Raw genomic sequence first — 20,806 nt, forward strand, 5'->3', positions numbered from 1 at the left:
GATGATTCCCTCAATTGGAGAGGGAGTGTTTAATTTTAATCGCAGAAAAATGTGGATTTGGGGTTACATTTTTAATCTGAAAATTGGGCTTTTTTTATCAGAGAAAACCAAGATCTCTGTTTATCACAGGGGGATAGAGTTCTGGATCACACCCCTGATTACCTTGCTCTCTAGTGACCAGTCACAGTTACATAGGTCTGAGATGGCTTTAAGCTTTAACCTGTGACTGCCAGTGTGCTGCCACTCCAGGTGTGATCAAAGAGATCCCAGAAGGTGGCCTAGGTCATCCTGAAGGCTTTCAGCCACTGCTTGTTGTCCCAGATGTACTAGACAATGTGCAGCCACCAATCCTGGCTGGCCCAGTGGGCCCAGAAGCAGTGGGGCTGGAGGCCCAGTTGAAGGAGGGTGAGGCAGCCCTGGTGGTGGCATCCTAGAGTCTGTCATTGGCATCCCTGGTGGAATCCATCCAGGCAGACAGACTTGAGGTGGAGGTGCACAGAAGGCAGGCAAGTGATCACTGCATGTCAGGGAGCCAGGAGGGGTGAGACAGCCATGGTCCAGGCAACAGTCCATGTGGTGGGCTAGTAGGGCCAGCACAGCAGTCAGCAGGAGTACGGGGTGCTGGCAATCACTGCCAGGGGTAGGGGCAGGAGCATGCATAGGAGGCAGAGGCAGTGAGAGTGCTGCTGCATGCTATCCCTGTGATTCATACACTGCTCCTGGCCAGGGAAGTGATTGGCCAGAGAGCAGCAAGTGAGGTGGGCTTTTGAAGAGGGTTGCTGGATGTTGGCAGCTCCACCCCAAGCCTGGAGCTCCACCCGCTGGCAGCCAGGGCACATTACAGTACCCCAGGAAATGGAAGCAGATTGGCAAAACATTTGTTCCCACTTCCCTGCACATGTAGATGCCTGCCCAGCACTGTTTACTCATGAATAATTTACTTGTGAGTACACAGGTGCCATAGAAAATGCACATGTAGATGCTCCCACTGGTAAGTAGGAGCCTTAGATCTTACTGGGAATCAGGAACATCAGGATGCTCAAATTGGTCTTCAAATGTATTCCCTGTAAGAACTTCATTCAGTCTTAGTCAAGTTGGCACAACACACCATACTTTAAGACCAAGTTCTATTTCAGCAAGTTCAAGGTGTGAAATTAATGATTTTCACTGCTCTGTTCATTAAGTTTGGTGTAAAAGGATAGGAAACACGCTGTAATTTACAATGAGAGGAAGCAGCAGACTTAAATTGTTATTTGTATAGAAGCTATTTCTTTGAACTTCTAAAATAACTGCCCCTCTTTAAAATCAGGGAGTGGGACTGGCAATGTTGTAATGCTCCAAGACGGCTAAAATTCACTGCTTTGTTTTACACATGTCAAATACCTACTGAGCTGGGAAATATATTAAACAGGAAAACCATTATGACAGATATGTTAAGATTCAGCAAGAGAAATAAGCCCACAAGGTGAAAAACAAAAAGCGCACACGTTTTCAAGGACTTTTTTTTAACTCAGATGTTGAAAGGTGAATATTTCAACACAGTATTTTCTAAAAACCTCAATATATTTCTCAAGTGGCAGAAAGTATTCTGCACAAGGAAGCAGGCCCCTTTGCAGATCAAGATCAAGCACTTGAACTCTTCCCACAAGTGCAGTGTAATTACCATTAAATCACATTATCATATGGATCTTATTAAATCCAATCAGGAATTAGAGGTTGACTGTAGACCAGCTCCCAAGACCCTATTAATTCATCTGTAGTAGCAGCACACCTTCTGATTTCTTTCATGGAGATTGTCAGTGCCTACGGGCTGCTTATTCAAACAAAGAATAGCTCAAATAGATTAAAAATAAAATTCATGATTTTGAGTTCATATTCAGGCATTCATTTGGTCATTTCTCAGATCTGCAGAAAAGAAGAAAAGTTTTCTCTTACTAGTAAGTCTTTCCTTAATCAACTACCACCTTTCATGTTCTTTTACTGGAAACCATGTGTAAGCTTCCAGTCTAGTCCTTGGAAGAACCTTACAAACTTTGCTTGCTAACCTCCTGCTCCCAAGAAGATATTACTTTCTAGGATGTGGGAAAATGTGATCATGAGGTTTCCTTTTATAATAATCAAGTGTCTTTATTTTTTCTTACAGAGGTACTGTAGTAGTAAAATAGGACCTGAGAGAAAAAGTGCCACAGGGAAAAATCTAGTAATAGTCCCACTTCAGTTATGAAGTAACCAGATATTTTCTTTTCTAGACAAGAATAAAAAGTCTTCTTGCTTACACTTGCATGTTAAGAGTTGACACAAAACTTAGTGAGACAATCAAATGACCACATTTTGACATGTACTGTAAGTGTGGACTAATTAAATATATAAAGTATGCCCCTATTTTACTAGAAACATAACTGTACAAAAACAACTTTTATTTTCCCCAAGAAATTTAGAAAATGACTAATGATATTTGAGATAAATATGAATGATATCTGTGGGGGAATCATTTGGAGGGGAATGACATTGCATGTAATAAAATTGATTACTGAGTCATCAATGCTGTTTTTGGCATATCCCATATGCTTGTGAATGACATTTAGTAAAATAAGACTATAATTATAAGTATCTGTCTAAAAGGACTTGTTCTACAATGAGTCTTATTACTTACTTCATACAGCCTTCTAAGTGAATGACTTCATACTGTAGTCTGATTCTGATCTCTTATTGTACACTATAATGCAGTGATTCTCAACTAGGGTGCCTTGAGGGTGCTGTGGGTTGCTGTCCTGCTAGGTGTGCAAATATTAATCACATAAACCCAGACATTTCAAATAGGAATCCATAGTGTTAAAAACATTCTGGTCGTTGTTTCTCAGTTCTTTCCAACAGAAGACTTGCTCCATTGTTTTTCTGGAGTTATAAAATGAGTGAAAACTAATAGCTTTTCCAAGTGCCTTAAGTCTTTCACGGGATGTTCCAAGTCTAAAAAATTGAGGACCACTGCTTATAATGGCTTGTATGCTGCTGTAGACACATAGGCCTTCAGTTTGTTTTTTTTTTCTATTATGTTTGTTTGCAAATTTCCTGTTGTTTAGTTCATCACACATTTCTTCCAGTCTTGTACATATAAGACTGTTATCTTTATATTTTTATCCTTCCCAAACAACAACTATAACAACAGCAACAACAACAACAAAGCAAGCAATCAGATACAAACATACAAAAATGTCATCAAAGGACCACACATTATTTTGGAACTTGAAGAGAACTCATGAGGGTTGATTCTCTTGTGCTTTTGTCTTATTCAGTCATTTTCAACATTGCACAGTGAATATAAAAATCATGAAATCAGAATGGTACAGGTATAATGACTACAAATGATGGAAGGCAGCAGAGAATTACTTCCATTCCTTCCACAATATATATATATTTTTAATAAGAGCAAACAGCATAGCAAACCAAAAAATCCCTATATATTCAATAACATAATTTTCTTTTTAAAATCCAAACTTGACTTAATCATAGCAATCCTAGGAATTTGTTTTTTTTTTAACTGACCATCACAAAGATCTGTGACACTTAAATATTCAGTCTTAAAATATAAGAAAGATGCACAAAAATTGGAACTTCAATGAAATCTGCAACAGGTAATAGTAACAGAACATGCCACTGATCTCTGAATTCTCAATATTTTCTCTTTTGGAACAAGAGTATTATGATATGTTATTGTCCTTAGAGTTATCTTCATCTCTCCAGGAAAGGATCTTACGTGGGACACTTACTGAAGTATTATTCTCCCCTGGTATAAGGCTAGCAATAAGGCAGGGACAGAACTATAAGATTAATGGTATTAGTAACTGATGGCCAAATTTGCAGTAGAAACTCTAGTTCAAGGTGATGAAGATTAATGAAGGGCACAAAAGGCCTTGTCTTTGACCAACCCAATTTATTGCAGCATTAGACTGGTACTGAATGCTTTCCCAGTAGCTAAGGTTACAAAACAGTGTTAGTTATAATTCCTTCTATTCCACTTGTTCTTGTTCATTACCAGCTCTAAAATTCTTATCTTCTGAGATTTGCCTTGTGCCAAAGGTAGCATTCCTTTTAAAAATTGAGAAATCTGTTCAATTTTATATTGTGCCGGGCTGAAAATTATCAGCCTGCAACTATACAAATCTCTTTTCTATATGTAAAAATATATTGTCTTTTCTTCATGGATATAGTTGATTTATTGGGAAAAAAAAACAAAACAAAACAAAAAAACCTGGATAATTTTTTTCTATCCTACTCCTGGAAAACTAAGTGGAAGAAGTGCTATTTATCAGTCCCTGTATTATTCTGTTGTGTGTGTAGTAAAAAGCAGAACCATAGATATTTTATGAATATTCCTAACTTATCTGTGTATGCATCGTAACAGGTTAGCATGTCACAACCATATATGCATTCATATAATTTATATCTTTAAAGGTACAGTTCATAAACAGTATACTTTAAAGACAGAGTAAAACAAATTCCCCTTCCTCCTTCCACAGTCCATGATTCTTCTTGTCCAAATGTGGTCTAAGCAAACACTCAGAAATAAAAAAAAAAAACACAGACAGAAAAAGAAATACACATCTCAGCTTCTCAGCCATTCCTTCCTTATTAAATTGTTTACAACTTTTTTGTCTATTCTTGTTTGTTTTCCAAAAGGATTGTATATTCCTACATCCCATAAAAATGATCACTTTAGAGAATAATTTTTAAAAGAGAAGTATCTACCATATGCATATATATTTCCATATTTTTAGAAGAGTCCCCCCCAAAATATAAACCAATTGCAAACCTAAATTTCAGAGATCAACAGATTTATGCATGCCACAACTAATAGGTGTTGCAGTCCGTTGCCAACCAAAATAATAACTCTTCATCATGATGCTTTCCAGATCTTACCTGAAGTGAGAAACTTCCCTAACACTGCAAAGTATTTCATCATATTAAACTTGGAACTTTTATTTATATATCTAATCAGCAGTAGAATATCATATTGATCAGTGTCTCAGGAATTTTCAGCCACTTCAGCTGGAGTTTAATATATTTAAGCAGAAATAAGTTTGGTTGATGCCTATGTTGTTGATCGACAGGAAGGCACTGGAGTTTTCTTTCTCAAAATAATATATATATACTATTTCTCACATAATTTTTAGTCTTGCATGAGTTCATAGACTTCAACTGATTTGCAGTTGTGAAGAAAGAACCAATCTCTGGAACTGGTAAAGGTGCCTTGTGTCTGGACCTGTGCAAGGCAGCAATGAGGGATAGTAGAATAAGGTCACTTCTGGAAGGTATTCTGCAGAATTTATATCATTTTGCAGACAGGGACAGTGTAAAGGAGGGGGACTTGATTTTATATGCCCCATTTGTTTATTGGACAGTTTCTGACGTTAGACGAGACATACACAGATAAGGCCTGTCATGCACCCTTTTATGTTTTGTGGATTCATAGGTTGTCGTGAATGTTTTCCTGTGTTTAATTGTACTAATATGCACGTATGGAAAGCCAAAGTTATGCTCTATCCATTTATATTACTGTTGGAAGGCCAATGTTACGATGTATCCATTTATATTATTGTTTCATAGATTTCATAGCCATAAGGGGATGGAAAGGACCTCATGATCATCGGGTTTAGCCCCCCCCCCCCCCGCCATAGCATCAAGCATCACATTGGTGGCTTATATTCATCTTGTGATCTATCAAGACCCCCAAGTCCCTTTTGGTCATGGTACTAGGGAGTATAGCACTGCCAAGACTGTAAGTATGCTGGGGGTTCTTCCTACCAAGGTGCAGCACCTTGCACTTCTCTGCATAGGAGGATATCAGGTTTTGGTCAGCCCACTTTGAGAGTGTGTCCAAGTTGGCCTGTATCCCCAGCTTGTCCTGTGGTGTGACTGCCCTCCCCCATAATTTGGTATTGTCTGTGTTATTACTGTATAGACAATTATGTTATGTATATCTTAATAGTCTTGGATATGAGAGGGACTGAGGCATGCATATTTAAAGACGATTACCACCTCCCCCACCCTCCCTTCAAGTCCCAAACAGGAAGGAATTGTGTCCCAAGGCATTGCCTGCCTATAATGGGGAAATCATTTCTTCTATATCAAAAGCATCTGACAGTAATGGCCTTCAAGCTAGAAGCATGGCAGGTAGCCAGGGAGGCCAGGAACTTCTGGAGAATTCTGGTGACTTATGGGTGCATCTACATGTCTCCCTAGGGCAATGTCGTGATGAGCTACATCACCATACAGTGCACTACAGTGATGTAACAATCACATGTATCTACATGTGTTCTCCAGCTATGTCACCATAGTGGTGCACTCCCTGGGTATAGTGCACCAGTATGGTGATGTAGTGGCAAAATTTACTAGTGTGCCGTGTGCATGGCACATAGGACTTCCCAAAGGAAATACTAAAGCATGGCACCATAGCGATGTCACCATACAGCAACATGCAGACACACCCTCTAAGTATTAGAATAATGCTGTAGCAGGGAAGCTGGGTGGCTTGGAGACTATTCAGGGTCTAGCTAGGATAGAATCAGCATGTCTGAATCTCAGGCTTTGGTGGATCAGTGACCCCAGTTGTCAGGACTGGTAGAGTCAGCAGGAAGGCAGATATCTATATGAATTCTGGCAGCGGCTAAGCTGTAGCCAGATGAGAAGATAAGAAACTTTGCTTGTTTCACTCTTCTGTCTCAACACCTATGGTCTGTGTAACTTCTCACCTATGTAATAAATCCTTTCATTGTTTGTCTCCTTATTGATTGCCTCTGAAAAGAGTGATTTCTGAGTGAGTGATACTCCAGGCTACCCTTTCCATAGGAAGGGAGACCTATAATTTATTTTCAGCCCAGAAGTGTGGCCACATGGAGCTAACAAAGATTCCTTCACTGAAGCTGCAGCTGGTGCAAGGTGCAGTTGAGGATTGCTGGGGTAGAGCACAATCCCAAGGCAAACTCCATCTGTTCCTTGGGGCAAGTTGCAGCACAGTGTGGACAAATACGAAGTTCTGAGAGTCCTCAACACATGGGTTTGTGTCAAAGCCCTACAGCGATAGTAGAATCACTCCACAGAATTTTTTGAACATATTTAGGAGTCTGTTGCAAGAAATTCTTCCAGGCAAAAAATACTGCAAAAATCTTTGTTTGATGAGGTTAAGAATGGCACATTTTTATTTTGGATAAAAATATTGGTTCTAAAGAAAATGAAAATAGATGTGAATATACATAATTTTCAGTAAAAGACAAGTTTGTTCAACTCTTTTTACCTTTCTGTATTCCTGGGAGCATCAGAGGATGTTTTCTTCTGAAATAATAGAGCTCTTCAATTGGTAAAATAATATGAATTTATTTCAATGGAGTTAAAAAAAATGGGTTGTCAAATGGATGTATGATTACAGTATAAACTGTAAGGGTATCTATCAGGCCGCATATCAATAATTCATAAAAGACAATGCTATGTACAGCAATTGCACAGAATATACTTTTCAATGCTCTTTCTATATGATCTTGACTGTAAGAAACTGCAGAACCTGAAGGCTGGGAGGAGAGGTAATACACTTATAAGGGAAAGCCACACAATTCCAATTTTGTGGCATCTTATCTTATGGAAGGATTATCACAGATTTCTAGGCCACCAAAATTTAGTAAGTTATATACATCAATGAACTCACATACAGGAACTTTTTCAATAACATCCAAAATGAAAACAGTCAACTCATAAAGATACCTTTCCAAGAAAAAGTTTTTAAATGTGAAGTAATTGTCATTACAGGCATGTGCACAGAATAAGTGCACTGTTTACTACAACTGTCTACCCAATAATACCAGAACTTTTTAGATATGGGTAAGCATAAAAAAAAGTTCTGCAACTTTAATTTGCCTGGTAAAGCACTAGTGTGAGAATAGTAAAAAGGTACTTAGCTATTTCCAGTGAAACAGAACATATCTTCTCATTATAATACCTTTATATTTGTATACTTACAGCCATACTAGGTGTTATCCTGGAATAATTCTATCAGCAAAATGCCACATCTAACCAAAAAAAGTTCTACAAGTACAACATTTGTATATGGGTCAGGCCTATATATATTTATTAGGGCTATTAGTACCTAAGAAACACATAAAGGTATTCTGCACTGTAGGTCTTTCCTTATTTCGAATAGAAATTCTTTGGAACCAGAGAATATAAATTCTGTCCTTACATAATAATAAAATTCAGAGTACCCACTGGATGCAGTGTAAAAGCCATATAAAGTTTTAGGTGGCAACAATTTATTTGAATATATATATATATATATATATATATATATATATAGATATATCTGAAATATATATATATATATATCTCAGAACTTGAGTGAAAATACTATGGTTAAATTAAAATTCTTAAGTTTAATATTGTTACATAACAAGTATGGATTCTTAAATTAATATTATTACTACTTATAATAACATATACCTAGCACCTAGGCAGTGTTTTCTACCCAGGGATCTAAAAGGCCTTTAGAAATGTTAACAAATTAAGCCTCACAACTCCCTGTGAAGTAGGAGTTACCTTAATTTTACAAAGGAGGTAAAGGAAAGGAGGGGCAGCTTCACAACTTTCAGCTCTTCTGCATATAAGCATTGAACTCTCTGAGTTCATCCACCCATCAGTGCAGTTTCTTGCTGAAGTCACTACTTTAGTGCAGATCATGGACCATATTCATCAGGTGGGGAAAAGAAGAGGCAAACAGTAGCGGGTCACCCTAGGATCCTGAAGCCACATCAAAGCAGTGACTACAACAACAAACTTTCCAGCTAACCTAATGAGCTAAGACTGTTCACTGTACCTGTGCAGCACAGCCACAGCACAGCCACAAACTTCACCTTTGAACTAACCAGTACAACTATTTTTGTGGTATGGGGGTATACAGATTATGGTTGTTAATTAATATTTGTATTATGACAATTCCTACAAACCTGAGGCAAGATTCCACTATGGTAGGAATTTTATAATAAAGAAAAACCAGAAGACTCCATGCCAAAGAGTATACCATCTTAGCCATATGTTCTGTTATCTATTCATAGGTATTTGATCATAAATAAACAATCCTATCTTTGTATAATTGAGCATTACAAATATTTATATCTCCAACTGAAGTCTTGTAAAAATACGTATGTCTATAGTAGCAAGAGCTGTTAAGAGTCCTAGAGTGCATAACAAGGCAAAGCAAATTGCAAAAATTGTGTTAGAAGAATTCATCATTTTTCTGTTACTATATGTCTATAAACACATTAAAAAAATCCATTTTTATTATTTGTAATTATTAACCAACTGTCAGATCAAATCATTGTTAGTCTGTAGAGCACCCAAATAATAACCATTGCAAGTAAATGTGTACTTATAATTATACATTATAATATGCAGATAACTAATTGCATGTATTCAGTCAGCACTGTATAAGTTTCAAATTCTGTATTTGACCATCATATTAACAACATTGATAGATCATAAAATCATACAAGATTATTTGACTGTCAAATTTATATTACAATACCATTGCAAATTTTAGCATTTAAACTACAATTTTAAAGCTGCTTTGAACACGATCTCAAACCTTTAAACCAAAACAGTTTCTTCTTAATCCTTTGTTATCTATAGGCAATAAACACCAAAGATTTGCAATTGCCAGAGATTCTAGTTTTCTCTGATTTAAAAAAAAAATCCCCAATTTTCAGTTAAAAAAGTAACCCCAAATCTACATTCTTCCATGGTTAAAATGAAACACCTCTAATATATAGCTGCATATTAGTGGTGTTCCATTTAAATCACAGAAGAAAGTGGGTCTGGAGTTACTTTTTTAAACTGAAAATTGGGGATTTTTTTTTTTCAATCAGAGAAAGCCAGTATCCCTGGTGATGGTGTATTAATCAACATTTGTTTTGGATTACATTAATATTTCTAGATTATTTTTCTCAACTGTTAATTCTGCTTTATATTAATATAGAACTAGGAGTAGCTTCACTACGAGTGATACAGATTTTGTCTAGCTATATAGCTTATGAAATCTTATGTAATGTAACATTTGTATGGTTAAAGATAATGCATTAAACAGTTATCTAGGATTAATGTATTCTGAGAGATGATGATGACTCAGATAAAAATTATTATGTGGACTTCATTGTGATATTTTCTTTGATACTTCTTTTTATGGAGAGGGTTAAGATGTATAATTTTATGAACGTTTTAGCTTAGGCCAGCATTTACAAAATGAAAGATGGATCAGAAAGCACTCAGTTGTCTTTTCCATCCACATGTTACAGAACTGGAAGCTTTTATTTCTAAATTGTGTGAGTCAGTATGTTATTCTGGCTGCTATTTGTTAGTCATGATAGACATTCTTTTCCTTTCAGTTTTCTTGTAATGGTATTTTTTTCTTTTCTTTAATGATCGTCTTTATAGACAGTCATGTTACTATTGGGCCCTTCACAATGTTCTACCTCATATATATTCCACTAGGATCAACCACTTTTCTTCCCACTGTTGGCCACGGGGGACATAACAAAAACAGAACTGGTGTGTGGTAGGGAGTCTGCAAGATGCTATCATAGTACACAGAGTGGAGGATTGGTCCATGAAATATAAAAAAATATAGACACTTAGCCTCAGTCTTCCTACTTATTGCTTACATCCTATCCCTTAAACAGGCATCCTGCTTTTATCTGATAAAAAAATCCCCAATTTTGGGATTAAAAAAAGTAATCCAAAATCCACACACACACACACACACACACACATACACACACACACACACACACACGTACGTGTGTGTGTGTGTGTGTGTGTGTGTGTGTGTATTTTAGTGGTGTTTCATTTTAACCACAGAAAAATGTTGATATATATATCCACAGAGCATTAGGGGTGCCTATACACATGCTCCAACATCTTCTGATTAGAACTCATCAGCGCAAACTTGACTAGAAACCTCCGGCATGCAGTAGTATCTCATGTATTCAGCATCCCACATTTCAAAATGGTAACAGGGGTGCTTTAACTAAAGCTTGTCAAAACATCTTTAGTTAAAACACCTCCACTGCCATTTTGAAGCACAAAATGCTGAATACATGAGTTCCCTGGAGTTTTAATTAGAGTGGCTCCTGAGAGTTATCCTAGCATGGAGACATGCGGCTGTTTTACATGGATACATATACCACACACAGGCACTACATGTGCAAAGCCCCTTATCAGAGGGAGACACACGGGCACAGAATCTAAAATGTCAATTTGGCTGTGTAAGTTACATCTTCCAGTAACTTTTGCAGTTAAATTGGATAAGAAAATGCAACTTAAGCTACATTAATGAGCTGCATTAATGAACATATATAATATATATAATTTTTCCTTTGCACACCTTATGCATATACTGTTAATCTGGTTACACTTGTGTCCTAGGCACCAGCGGGAGGTTTCAGGATTGAGAGAGTGGTCGGGAGTAAAAAGGTAAGAAAGGTTTATTGACTTAACAAACACACAATTACGTGTAGTATAACAAGACAACAATGACAGGCAATAACAATTCGCATTGGCAACTTATCAGCAGTCCCCTCTGATGCCTCATGTATGACAAGTTCCTCTTCTATAAAGCTTAGCAAAGTCAGGCATCCCCAATCTGTGCTGTCGGAGGGGTACTGGGAAGGACCCTGGTATTCAGTCCTCAGACTCCTCAAGATCCACTGGCCCACCGAACCCATGTCAGCAGCTAATCTTTAAATTAGTATCTTCATAATGCTGTGTCTTCCTGCTGCTGATTTCCGGATATGCTAGCCAATTTATAACTTCTGAGCTATGTTGTTGACTCACAGCCACTCACGCTTTTACACTGCGAACTTTCCTTATGACTGACCAATAGCAGTACAAGCCTTTGCATTTTCCTGATAAGGTTAATTTTAACTGCATCACTACATACAAGGCCTCACTACTTACAAGACCTCACTAATCTTTTACTTTAATTAAACTCTTAGCAGCAACATACAGCTCACAATGCATGAACAAACAACAAGAAACACCTGGTCTAATCCTCACAGAGAGTTCAGCAAGCACCTTCACCACACAGACACAACTCTCAGCTGTCACACACATGCAAGCTAGAAAAAAAATACACTACTGTGAAAGCCTTAATAATTGCATTTCCTGTCATTTGTATTTAAATATGCAAATGTAAAGATACATTATTATGTTGGTATTTTTGTTGTTACTCCATGTACTTAAGAGAGATATTCAGAAAGAGACTGACTACATATACATTAGCTTCATACAGGTATCATTTACACAGACAAGTTTTAATCAGCCAGGCACATTATTCTATTTGTCCAAAAAAAAATGGACAAGTGCAGCTGGAGGCATTATTTCATTTTTTTTTAAATAATGAATCTTTAAATCTAACATTACTGCATAACTATATTATTTCTATTGTCAGGGTTACTTTTACAAGCTACCCTATTATATTGTGAAATCTATGGAAATTGCATACCTTTGTAATCTTAAAATCCTACAAAAATAATAAATATTTAAATTTCATGATGCATTTGAAAACTTACGATAATTTTTAAAGATATTTTTTAAAGGAAATTAGGTCTTAGCTAATTTAAAAAAAAATAGAAGGTACCAATTTTCCACATTAATTTCTATGGGGTGGGTGCAGAGGTGTGAGGGGATCTGAACATCCACCCTGCCTTCAGAATGGCTTCCCAAAATGGCACAGGAAAGCCATTTTGAAGGCAGCACGGATGTTCATTTTTTTTAGGATCTATTTCAAAATGTTTGAATTTTTGGTGAGACACATAAGTAGACATATCCTAAAAATAGACTATATATATATATATATATATATATATATATATATATATATATATATATATATATATATATATCCTCTATATTTTAGCTGTTCTAAGAATTTGGAATATTTTTAAATAGTTCCTAAAAAATCTGAACATCCAATCTCCTTTCAGAATGGCTGCCAGTTATATAGAGGACAAATATATATTAAAAAAAATATTTAAAATGTGGAGATAGGGCTTCCTGGGTAGAGTCATAGAGTCATAGTCATAGTCATGGAGAAGTAGGACTGGGAGGGACCTCATGTAGTCCAAACCCCTGCCTGAGGTAAGATCATCCCTAACCAAACCATCCCATACAACCGTAATCTAAACTCTACATAAGACTACTGTTAACTCTAGCACAACATAGGCACCCAATCTCCTGCTTCTCTGGGGAGGCTTAAAACACCCTGACACAAATCCCAGAAATAGAGTGGGTCCAGGAGCAATCATCCAAGCCCAGAAGCATGGGAAGCCCAGAAGTAGGAAATAGGCATATCTATACCTAGATCATCCCCAACCGGTGGCTGTCCAACCTCCTCTTGAACACCTCTGGAGAGTCCACAGCTTCCCTAAGCAGTCTATTCCACTGCCTCACTATTCTCACAATGAAGCCTTTCTGGATATCCAGTCTAAATTTACTTTACTTCAAACCATTTATATGCATCCTCCTCTCTGCAGCAAGAGAGAAAAGGTGCTTTTCCTCTTCCTCATGGCAGCCCTTCAAGTGTCTGAAAACTGCTATCATGTCCCCTCTTAAGTGACTTTTCTGCAAACTGGATGTGCCTAGCTTCTTCAGCCTCTCCTCAAAATGATCTACTTTCCAAACCTTTTATGATCTTTGTTGTCCACCTCTGGACCCGGTCTAACTTATCCACAGCCTGTTTAAAATGCAGAGCCCAGAACTGCATACAGTACTCCAGATCAGGCCCAACCAGTGCTGAGTAGAAAAGCACTATCACCTACCCTGTCTTGAACCTAATGCTTCTATTGATGCAGACCAAAAAAACCATTGGGCTTTGTGTGGCTGCATCACATTGAAGACTCATATTGAGTCTATGGTCAACTAAGACTCCAAAATCCTTTTCTATAGAGCTGCCATCCAGCCAGGTGTCCCACATTTTGTATTTGTGTTTTTGATTATTCCTCCTGAGATGTAGCACCTATGAACCATTGAACTTCATCCTGTTAGCTCTAGCCCAATTTTCCAATCTGTCAGGATCCTTCTTAATTGCACTCATATTCTCCAGCGTGTTCACAGTCTTCTCCAGTTTTGTGTTAACTTCAACATGCTCAAGAAGTTTTCTGTCAGCATCCAAATCATTAATAAAGACAATGAACGTCACTGGGACCAGGACAGACCCTGTGGGACTCTACTCAAAACCTCCTGCCATTCTCACATGGACACATTAATAATTACCCTTTGCTTAAGGCTATCAAGCCAGCTATCTATCCACCTTGTAGTACTTTTATCCAGCACATATTTGTCCAATTTATTTATGAGAATGTTATATGAGACCTTGTCCAAAGCCTTGCTGAAGTTCAGATACACTATGTCCACAGCATTCCCTTCATCCACACAAGTAGTTACTATGTTTAAAAAAGAGATCAGGTTTGTTTGACATGATTTCTTTTTCATAAATCCATGGTGGATGCTTCTGATCAGCCTTTACTCCACCAGATGCTTGCAAATGGCCTTCCTTAGGATATTCTCCAGTAACTTCCCAGGTATAGAGGTGAGGCTAACCTGTCTAAAGCTCCCTGGGTCCTTCTTCTCACCTATTTTAAAGAAGGGCATTATGTTGGCTCTTTTCCAGTCCTCTTGTACCTGGCCAGTCTCCCATGACTTCATGAAGAACATTGCCAGGGGCTCAAAGAGCTCCTCTGTCAGTTCCTTCGTGATCCTGGGATGAAACTCAGACAGCCCTGCTGACATGACTTCATTCAGAACCAACAACAGCTCTCTGAACATTTCTTTCATTTTCTTCTTCCTCAGCTTGTCCCCTTCATTATTAGATAATCCCTATTAGATGTCTGGCAATTTTGTTTTGATTTTTGTTTTTGTTTTTTGTTTTTTGTGAAGGCTGAGGCAAACCAGTTGTTTGGTTTCTTGCCATTCTACTTGTGCTTCCATTTTATTGATGCATATGGCTCTAAGCTACTCCATGTACTTAATTTCCCAGGGAAAAAACAAACAAAGAAAATAAAACCTATGTCTTCCATTAGATACCACATCCAAAGACTACTTTTATAAATCATGGTGGAACTGAAAGACCGTTATTGAAGTATTAGAAATATAACAAGGCTAGGATCCTGGCTCCCAGAGAGGAATGGACACCTGAGAAACAGAATCTGGTTTTAACCTAACAGTATTTGGCTGTGTCCTTCAAGGGGGGCAGAAATTGTTTACATTGTGGGAGGGAAAATTATTTTCAATTTTGTTGCTCTGTTACTATTGCTATATTTTTGTAATTATTATATTTTTTAATATTTGTCACATTAAAAAAAGAGAAACTATCAGGCATTTGATAATTAATGACAGTTAATAATAATTATGACGATTGTTATTATCATAATTATTATAACACAAATATTTTTTTAAAGGTTTAGATAAATACATATTTTCAAATATTCTAGAGGCAAGAATGTTTGTGATGTCTGTTATTGGGCCAACTGTACAGTTGCGAGAGCTGCTGGATAAGTGTTTGTTCTTTAAATCCTTGCTTATTGGACATTTCCTGGGTCATCATGGCTGTAACCAACCTCTAACTTTACTCAAATATTTGCAGATATTTTCATTAATAACCAGCAGCCATCCAAATATCATATATTAACTAAAAGTGAACTGAACTCTTTGATTCTAGGCAAAGACATATTTGTGAACCCTCTGTTGCATTGTTTGTTCAATGTTACCCTGTCAGATTAGGATACTGTTTTACACTAGAACGTTTTATTATGCTTTTCCTATCATCTAGACAGCCACTGAAATAGCCAAAACCTATTACTTAAGAGCCTTTAAAGGACACTAAATTCTTCAGGGATTGTTATTGGAAAATATAGCCCAGCCAGTTGACCCAGTTCCCATAACAAAAACATATTCTACACATGCATTGTAATGTTTGGGTGCTGTATACATTAAAGCAGTTCAACAATGAGTAATGTATCTATAAGAAAATCTACTTATTTCTGCAAGAAACATGCTGGGATTTATGGAAGTACTATTCATTTTCCTAATACTGCTCCCACTCAAGTCAATGGAAGTATATCGACACTGTCGCAGGGCACCTCACTGCCTGCTCCTAGAGAGGAGAAACTGCCAGGGAGAGAGCCCTGGCAGAGCCTAATGAGCACAGCTGCGGGTTGCCAGGGTAACAAGCACAGCTGTGGGTTGTCGGAGCAACTAAGGGGAGCCAGCTGCCTGTAGGGGGCAGGGCCTGGCCCTTATAAAGCCCAGGGCTGAGGCCAGACTGGTATTTCCCTGCCAGCAGCCGGAGAGGCAGGAGCTCCCTTGGCCGAGAGATGGGTAGAAGCCCGATGGCCAGTACAGCTCATGAGAGCTCCGAAAGTTGGAGTAATGGTGCTAAGTTATAGCCAGGCAGCTTACTTTGTAGTGGCTAGGTGCCATAGGTTTTAGTTGTAGCCAGGAGGCTTGCAGTATGTTTTGTGGTTGTTTATTACACCGGAGGCTTGGGTGAGGCTGTAGGGGTTGGAGGAGGCCTCACAGGGACCCCATAGGGGTGGGGTGGCCTAGCACCAGTGAGGGTATAGTCTAGTGCCAAGAGGGTGCATTATTCTCATAGGTACCCCAGTGGTATGGGGACCCCAGCTCCAGGGAAGGTGCGGTTTGTGCGCCAGTGAAGGTGCAACTGGCGGCGACGAGCGCAACCAGTGGGTTGCAGGCGGGGAGCAGAGACCCCGGGTTGTGTGCAGGGTACGTAGACCCCAGCCTCAGAGCGAGGCAGCATTGAGAAGCCCAAGGTGGGCACAGCGAGCCCCAAGGAGGGGGAGTGCCACATTGGACTATTGAGAAGCCCTAGCGTGGACACGGTGAGCCCCAAAGAGGGGGAGCGCCATATTAGGAAGCCCAGGACGGGCACAGCAGATGCCAGCAAGGGCATCACTTGCGGGGTGCATAGACTCCAGCCCCAAGGAGGGGTGATTACTGAGGAGCCTGAGAAGGGCGTAGTAGACCCAGGTGAAGGCTCGCACTGCAGAAAAACCCAGGACAAGGTGCTGCGGTTGTCCCCGGCAAAAGGGAATAGCAGCGCGGTGAGCCCGTACCAGAGAGGGTAATAGTGCGGTGGGCCCAAAAGACCGGTGGCTCGAGAAGAAGTCCCAGAGGGGACAAGAGTCCCAGTGAGGGACATTGTGTTAGAGAGAGCCCAGGAAGGGGCACTAGTGTAGACACATATGGGGAAGGCCCAAGAGTAGGCTAGATTATAGAAGAAGGGGCCGGGAAGCGGGCGTGCAGACACACCAACATCTATTACATCCGCGAGGCTTGGGGCGTAGTATTAGGGGTGGTAGGAGCCACACGCAGCCCATAAGGCTAGATTGCCTGGGGAGCACCCATTACACCAGGAGACCATAGGAGTCTGGAAGGACTGCAGGGACAGAGGTCCCGAGTAGCTGTGCCCAGGGAGTCATAGGCAGCCTCCCAACTGTATACAAACATCAAAGACGTGGCGGGCGAGAATAAGAGGGTGCCTTGGGCCGGCCTTGACACGGAGCGAGGGACCTTGAGGAGATCATGGCCCTCCTAAAGGACTCCGCCGTGACAGACACCTATCCAACAACCTACAAATATGCACATGTATTTAGCCATTTTAGTACAGCTTGGGAGGGAAAAGCAGTTTTCTTTAGCTTTATCTCAGTATGCAACACTTAACAGTTAAATTCATGCTGTTCCTGAAAATGTCCAAACAATAACATACAAATAGTAACTGCTGAGTGCCAGAAAAGCAAGAACAAGTGCAAAATCAGCATTTTGGAATGAATTCCCTGCCCACTAAATGTACTTTGCACTACATAACAGGCTACTGAAAATTCTGCTGCACAGAAGGAATCTCCAGCTGGCACAGAGAACCTTTAAACCAAGTAGAGCAGAATCAAAGTCATGATCACCTCCCTGCCATCACTCACCATCACACACATCCTTTTACACTGTGTGGTCCCTGAGCTTTAAGTAGAGCCTTTTCTCCTTATTTAGTTGTTCTTGATGTAGCCCACCAAACTCTCAACTAAACTTCATCTATGTTTCATAAAGCTACATACTGTAAGGGTGGTTGTCTGATATTCATCCCCCATACTAAGATAACATAGTAAATTAACATGAAAGTGTGCCTGTATAGCCCTATGTACACTTTTATTCTTTCATTTTCTTCTTTCAATCTTGACTAGAAAAATGTAATCAGAATAGAGCACATGAAATCCTGATTCTTAGTTACGTGGGGCCCTTTACACTGTTCACTCAGCATAAAGGGAACTCAAAATGGGATAAAATGCATTTTATTCTTTCATAATGCTGTATAAAGGCCTGTAACAGGATGATGCCTGAAGGCAGCTGTGATGCATCCTAGTGGCCACCTTGACCCTGCCTAGCTCCTGCTCCAGCCTCCCAGGGTGTCTCCCTGCTTCCCTGCCTTGGTGTTAAAGGTAATGTGGGAAAGCTGCCCTCAGGTACTGACTAGCTTTGAGTGCTCTCTCTTTCTGGTTGTGGTTCTTCTCTTGGACCCAACTTGGCCCATCTAAATTTTGGGTTTCAACTCTCCCTGTTTGACCCACAGTCTCTTGGCCTTGGGGCTTCCAACCCCACTGGCCCAAACTGCTTTAAGAGCTAATTTTGTAACCTAATTCCATCCCTCCTGACACACCCATACCTTACAGTTGTTACTCGCTCCACATTTCAGTCCTTTTGTAGAGGCCTCAGACCTCTTTGCTTTAGGGTCCCTTTATTCTGCCTGCAGGCTTCCAGCACTGACCCACTGATTTAGGCCCAGCTTTCTTGGCCTCGGCCTTCTTTGTGTACCTCAGCCCCTTGGCCCTATCTTGCACTTTGTCCTAGCCTACTTGGCATTCCAGACCCAGGGTAAGGCTGCTTTCAATTCCTCTTGCGGGTTTTACTGTCTTAATGAAGAGGCAGCCTGCAGTCCTGCTGCTGTGGCTCCACATATCTGGCTTATCGTTCTGCCTTCTCTTAAAGCAATAGCAGCTCTTTGGCTCCCTGTTACAGTCCTTCCTCTACCCCCTTCATTGTGCCCAAGTAACAGGGTTTGGGTTCCCTGTTACAAGTCCTCTGTGTAATTCAGAATGGGTGGATATGATTTTGCATAAAATTAGTGTATACTTTAAATATATATATATTTGAATGACAGTCATAAAAGAAGTTGCATCATTTCCCATAAGTAGGGTAATTAAGAGTGCCTGTCGGCCTACGGGGACACTGCTCTGACTCACTGTAATTACAACACATTGGAGAATACTCAATTAATCCAGTCTGCTGGAGTGTGCTAATTACCAGGCTCCAGCAGCATCCTAATCTCACATATATTCAGGGTCCCTGCACTTTAAAATGGCAACGGGGGCATTTTAACTAAAGCTTGTTTAGCTAAAAAGTGGGAAGCTGTTTACACGAGACACTGTGGATGCTTTAATTATAGCAATTCTTGGATCTACTCTAGTTAAGGTGTCCCTCCCTCCACCCCTGGAGCACATGGAAAGATGCCCCCAAATAGTAGAAAAATATGACAGATTTTAATATTGATATATTCAGGTATCTGAATCTGCTGTATTCCCTGTTCAACTGTGTTTTTGTCTAGTAATCATTTTTTTTTTGCTTGTACACAATTGTATTCCAAATAATTGCAAGACTAAAAGAAAACTAATAAAAAAGTGCAATCCTTCTCCACTTTGCACTTTTGCATTTTGTAACATTACAGTAACATGACATTTGGACATCACGTGTCTAGACAACACTTGGTAAAAATAATCATGACAACAGAATGAGCGTACAGTATGCTTATCTTGCCTGTTATTGTCACATTAACGGTATGCATAGACTTTGTGGAATCACTATGGAAACTTGTAAATGGTAAAAAGAATAAGACAGATGGAGTATGGACAATGGTATGTTAGATGCATAATATTCAACTGAACATGAGGTGTAACAGGAGAAGGGTCAACCCACTTGGAAGGCAAAACTGTATGTGGGAAGTAATTGTACCCTCCTGTAGGAAACTCACAAATAGGAAAACTGTTTTGTAACAAGGTGCATGGCTCAAGGGCGGAAGGCCAGATGCAGGGGGTTAGAGGGTAATTGCCCTTCCCTGCCTGCCTAGGAACACTGGGCCAGCTGACAGAGGTAATTGGCTGGCCTTAATGGAAGTTAAAAACCTCCAGGCAGGGTAGAGAGAGAGAGAGGGAAGGTTGTGGTACTAAGAAGCACAGAGCTGAGGTTACCTGTGCAGTGTAAGGAAGTACCACAGCTTTTGGGTTATCTGCTTGTTGTTTGTTTGCTTTATTTTTTATCTTGTTTCCTGTGAGGACAAGTTTGCCCTTGGAGATGTAAACTGCCTGGAGAAAGGAGCAACAACCCACTAAAAGTTCTATTTTTAAGTAGTCCATGAAATTGCAGTCCACAAAACCAACCTATCCCCATGATCCTCAGATTTGAAAATCATAATGTGGAGGAATGAAGTCTGTCCAATATTTGAGGAAGAAACAAGGAATCCTCAGATAGTCTTTATTGCAGGAATCTTGATAAGGAAGGCCACTGGTAACCCCTCTTTCTTGGTGGGATTATGTCAAAAGCCGTCTTTTCATTCTTGCCAGAGCACCTCCTGATTACTGAGCCTATCTATGCAAGATAACTCACAAAATAAGTTAATAAAATGACTCTTTTTAAATTAAAAATGCAGACA

Source organism: Alligator mississippiensis, chromosome 1 (genome assembly GCF_030867095.1).
Source record: "Alligator mississippiensis isolate rAllMis1 chromosome 1, rAllMis1, whole genome shotgun sequence".
NCBI lineage: Eukaryota > Metazoa > Chordata > Crocodylia > Alligatoridae > Alligator > Alligator mississippiensis.